The sequence below is a fragment of the Curcuma longa genome, chromosome 8 (genome assembly GCF_044706935.1).
Source record: "Curcuma longa cultivar G26 ecotype Majalengka, Jawa Barat chromosome 8, ITB_CL_G26_1.1, whole genome shotgun sequence".
Lineage (NCBI taxonomy): Eukaryota > Viridiplantae > Streptophyta > Magnoliopsida > Zingiberales > Zingiberaceae > Curcuma > Curcuma longa.
In genome coordinates this window covers 3,543,860-3,549,527 of record NC_133868.1, presented here as the reverse complement: position 1 = coordinate 3,549,527, position 5,668 = coordinate 3,543,860, and the positions used below count along the sequence as shown (strand labels likewise).

Below are 5,668 nucleotides of genomic sequence, written 5' to 3'. Positions count from 1 at the left end.
GGGGTGGAGTAAGATAAGTTAAGTGGGGGAGATAAACTATTATGTATTAGGGGATTTACTATAAATTTAAATGTATTGTTGTATTTAGTGGGTGTTGTATATTATAATTTATAGGATCTGAAATTAGGTGATTTTGTTATATGCGGATATTATATTCGAAGGATCTCTATTCTGACGTTCGTCATAGCAGGTGGGTATTTGCATGGGTCAGTACATATCTTATTTGTGGTGCATGACATATTATAATTTAGTTGTTAGGTATCTTGACTTTATCCTTATTACACTCAATGTTTGGTACATAATCGTTGACTTGTGATATGATCTATTCGCCATTACTACAGTCTCATTTATTTGTTGTATCATTTAGCCACGAATTTACTACTATATATGCCTGATTGATGACTTGTCATGAGTGGATAGATACTGTTCTTTAGATGCATGTTGAATATGTCTAGGTAAATATAATCATTATTTGTTTGACCTGAACATCATAACATATGCATAATAGTAGTAGGTGTTGTTGATAGTAGTTTATTATGGTTGACGCTCACTTGACCACTGTGAGATAGTGGTAAATGGGTAAGAGCATTCTCGCACTATGTTATGTGCGACTTGGAATAACTTAATATAGCTACCCTGAAAGTTCTGCCTGCTCTCCACTCGAGTGTAGTGGTTAGTTGTTAAAGTGGCGTATGATGTGTATTGCATTTATAATGTACATGCATTTATTGGTAGTTTGTTTTACTGCATTTGTTCATGGTATGTTGCACTTGTAATGATATATACTGTTGCCGTAACTACTGATATTGCATACATGATGTTTTACCTGTTACTTATTATATGATGATGCTGATGAGATATATGTAGTATTATTGACTTTGCTTACCTAGTACCCATACAATGCATCTACTGTGATGTAGCTGATATCATTTTGGAGAGACTGTATATCTTTTTAATATCCATGTTTGCATATTAGTTGTGCACTATCTGTTTAGTACCCATTGAGTATTTTATACTCATTACCCAGACCCTGGAGTTTCTTTTATTCCTCCTCAAGTAGCTGATAGGGATGTTATCTGTGAAGTTTGGAGTTCTATCAGTCTGTCTCCATCTCACAGTAAGAGAAGTATTCGCTTGATTTGCTTCGCGTGGTTGTTAGATTTGTGTTCGTACCTATGGACTTTGTTGTTATAATTCTGGTTACGAAGTTCTTTTATTTTAGACTTGTGGAGTTTATATTTTGTTTTGTTGTGAGCCATATCTGGTATGCATTGAGATTTTTTTTATACATTGTTGATATATTGGTTGTGGTTGGTATTTTATATACATGTGTTGGACTAGTAAATGACCGTGGGCCTATATCATAGTGTACCAGGGATTTTGAATTGTCATAATGGGAGTATGCTGTACGAATTTTTCGTACCAACAGTCTCTCAGGGCGTGATAAACCCTAACTTATTCGTGCTCCAAAATTAATTAACTTATTTTTTTTAAGATTGGGTTAGGGTGCATTAATGCATTAACTAAGTTTTCCCTCATGAATATTATTATTATTGAACTATGCTTTCACTTCTTGAAGTGGATAATAAGGCTAATTAATAGCTTAACATGTGATGTGTCGGAAATTTGGTACCTTTATGTCTCACGCGGGGGTTAAAGTCATGATGAGCTGTCAATCAAAGGGGCGTCGACCTCGACTTGTACTGATGCTTGGTTCTCGATCTTGACCTCTGCTCGGTCTCATACGTCGATCATCTTAGTATCAGGTCTCGACCTTTACTCGATCTCGGTTCTCGACCTTTACTCGATCTCAGATCTTGACCTCTACTCGGTCTCGGGTCTTGAGTTCTACTCGGTCTTGGGTCCCGACCTCTACTCGGTCTCTGGGTCTTGACCTCTACTCGGTCTCGGGTCCTAACCTCTACCTATGCTCGATCTCGAGTCTCGACTTAAGTTTGGCCTCATGTGCCAACTTGATCTCAGTCTCGAGTTTTTCTTCGTCCGCTTTTAGGTTGAGCTAATAAAGTCCGTTCGTCCGTAAGATCATGAAATCCTAAGACGATTTTCCCCGAAAAACAAGGAAAACATCCTGGAAGACTTGGACAATTGGAATGTGTATATTGGAGTACACTATAAACGGTAGCACGTATCACAAATTATATCTTAAACAGATATTGATGTTTCGGAGATTGTATATATTAATAACTCTATAAAAGGCCGCACTTATCCATGGGCACAGATATACACACAAAACTTTAATTTTCCCATGTCTTTAATTTAATCCCCTTCCTTCTACAAAAATCCTAACTTGAGCGTCGGAGTAGTTTGTTGGGATCCATCTCCGATATCATTTTAACTCTCTTATTGAGTGTTTTTTTGGTCTCTTCATTTTTTTCGGCGATCATCTCTAGGGAGCATGCACGTTAGTCCCTTCGTTATTCGGTGGCTTGATCATTCACGGTATTTGATCGGAATAAATTGACGCCGTCTATGAGAAATCTGAGCCAAGACGTTGCGATAGTTAACATCGGAAGAACTAATGACAATCATAATTCCATCAGAGAGAAAAGTTATGACGGGGTAATAACACATTAGAAAAAAAATTTCTTGATTTTTCATCATGGGTGTTGCCATGGGCTTTGGCAACAACAAATTCTCTCTCCCATAGCATCCTCCGAGGCACGTGACCCTTCTCCTCCTCGGGTCAAAATACTAGGGCTTTTTTTCTCCCTTGCCAATGAAACCAAATCTTCGATCTAATTTTCTTCGCTTCCTCCTCCAATGTATTTTCCGTCATGGGCGTCAATCTCCAAGAACTACTAAGGAGACCCTTAGTGGAGGCGAAACTCCATGAGTTTTTGAGGGGAGAGCCCCTGATCGCTTTTGAGGTCTGCAGATGAAGAAGGCAAGGGGTTGATGGACATGAAACAGCTGCGAGGGCACGGAAGAGGATGCTGAGGGAACAGTCGCCATCCTACCCGAATGCTTCCTCTCGTCATGGCCCCCGTCGGGAATCACCCCTTAGTCTCGCCTCCTGGTCTAAGGGCCTCCCCTGTGGCTGTGCCACCGACGCCGCCTCTAGATCTGTGGCTGCCTACGCTTTTAATGACTCTTCCCCTTCCTCCGTGGAGAATCATGAATCAGCTATTGGTGCAGGTGGAAATTCTCATAGTTTGTCCAAGAAGGTGAACCGGCACAGAGTGAATGATTTCGAGAAAAGCCAATTTGGCAAAAAGCGAGGCTTTAATTTTGAATATCAGTCTACAGTGGGAGAAGAAGTGCCTCCATATTGCCAGGCCAATCAATTTGTACATGTCGTGGACAATGAACAACCTGTTGCAAATGTAAATCTTGTTCATCCTTCTGGGCCTCGCAGTTTCCAAGGGAACGGTAGTCAGTCATACAAGGAAAAACAACACAATCAATGCCAATCATTTGCTCAATTTCTACTGTGATCCAATTTCCCGTCCTGAACCCAGGGCTCCTCCTCCCAGAAGGCAACGCAAGACAAAACCTTGTAACAAAGACTTGTTTCTACAAGCAAATTACAGATTTGTTGTTTTGAATAGAGAAAGCTCCGAAGTTGGATCCGTAGATCCTGATAAAATGTTAAATTGGGAAGATGTGGTTTGTGTCAGATACGAGACTCCTCTTTGCCCACAAGTAACTACATGTGGGCACAGTTACTGTTTTCCTTCCATACTGAGGTACTTGCTTATGGGAGAGGAGAATCACAAAGAGGGATGTTGGAAGAAATGCCCCCTTTGTTTTATGGTGATATCAATCAAAGATTTATATACTGTTCTTATTCAGAATGTTCCTGTACACTTTACACTTTTAACCAGACCCAAGGATTCAGTATTTCCTGTACCCAAAGCTAAGCAAGTTGAAAGTACTCTATCAAGTAGTGCAGATGACCTCTGTGATGCATCTCTAAGTTTATGGTAACTTCGGATGTGAGATTGTCTGTTAGAGAAGGCAAATCTGATCTCACTTTTTGGCTACATACTGGTCTTGTTGATGATTTGGAAAAGCTTCCATATGTCTGTGCTGCGCATGAACAATTGGAGGAAAGGGTGAAAATGTGGAGAGAATTGCATACTTACAACGTTAATACTCAAAACAGAGATAATATATCGAGTTTGACGACAAATTTGGAAAGTGATAAGTTGTGAATCCCAATATGAGATACCATCTTACATTACAGATGAAGATGGATCTTCCATAGAAATTAAGTCTAATGACCTTATATTTCCAGTGGCTGCTGAATCTGAACATCTGGATAGCCCCAAATAAATTCCTCCTTCACATAATGAAATTTCTACCCGAATTAGCAACGAGAAGATCTACGATGCTGAGTTCATAAAAAATTTCAGATTCAGTTTTAATGGAATCTCCCATCTATTCGGCATGATGATCAAGTGAGATTTCCCCAGTGAGAGTTATGTGCATTGGTTTTGGCTTTTGGTTGAAGACTGTAGAATCATTTTATGAGTTTATTATCGATGGTTGAATTTCTTTTGAGAATTTTTCATGGACGATTTACTCTAAAAGAGTCTTGGTCTTCATGATCAAAGTTAAGCCTTTCTAATCCTTTTTTGCTTAACTACTCTAGCTCTTTTCTCTAGGCAAATATTTATTGCATGCTTTCTTAGAAGCGCTAAACTAATCTGTAGAATATGGATTGAAGCATCACAGGAATGGCAACGTCCAAAACTTTCATATCGTTAATTTGCTAAGTTGCCTCTAAAAACTCTTAGGTGTTTTTAAAATTTTTTTTAGTCTTCATCAGTAATTACTCCTCTCGGAGTCCAATCTTTCTCGACTTGGAGATAGTTATGGACCGAACGCAAAGATTTGTAAGTCTCTTCCAATTCAGATATAGTCGTGCATTTAGCCTTACGATAGGCACGAAGAACTGAACCCCGAGCTCGCGATATAGCTTTATCACAGGCGTGGAGCACCAAGCTCCGAGCTCGTGACATAACTTTACAATAGGCACTGAGCTTTGAGCTCGCGATATAGTCTTATGATAGGCATGAATCATCAAGCTCCAAATTCGTGACATAGTCTTGCGACAGACATGGATCATCGACACCCAAGCTCGCGACATAGTCTTACGATAGACACGAAGCACCGAGCTCCGAGCTCGCGACATAGTCTTACGACAAGTACGAAGCATCGAGTTCCGAGCTCACGACATAGCTTGACAGCAGGCACAGAGTATGGAGCCCTAAACTTGCGACATAACCTTACGATAGACATGGAGTATCGATTCCTGAGCTCGCGATATAGTTTTACGACAAGCACAAATCACAGATCCCCGAGCTTGCGATTAGACCCGACCACGGTTCAAAACCAACGATTCGACGGTTCAAAACCAACGGTTCGAATTGGGTTCGGAACCGCCGGTTCGACGGTTCATGACAGGTCGACCCTTAACCTTAACCGCCCAAGACGGTTATGGTTCACGGTTCGGAACCTCCGGTTCCACCCTTTTGTTCACGCCTTCCACGATGGTTCGAGATTATTATATTAAAATTTTAAAATTTATATAAAAGAAATATTGAAAAAATAGAGAAAAGTTGATATAGTTTAGTGGTGCGTATTCCTTTCTCTCACGCGGGAGACTCTGGTTCGTTCCTCACTAACGACATGTAAATATAAT

General features: G+C 40.1%; 1 pseudogene; it reads left to right on the top strand.

Moving 5' to 3' along the window:
• The first annotated feature begins 2,807 nt into the window (after positions 1-2,807).
• On the top strand, positions 2,808-4,425 carry LOC141833207 (uncharacterized; annotated as a pseudogene).
• Positions 4,426-5,668: the final 1,243 nt, after the last annotated feature.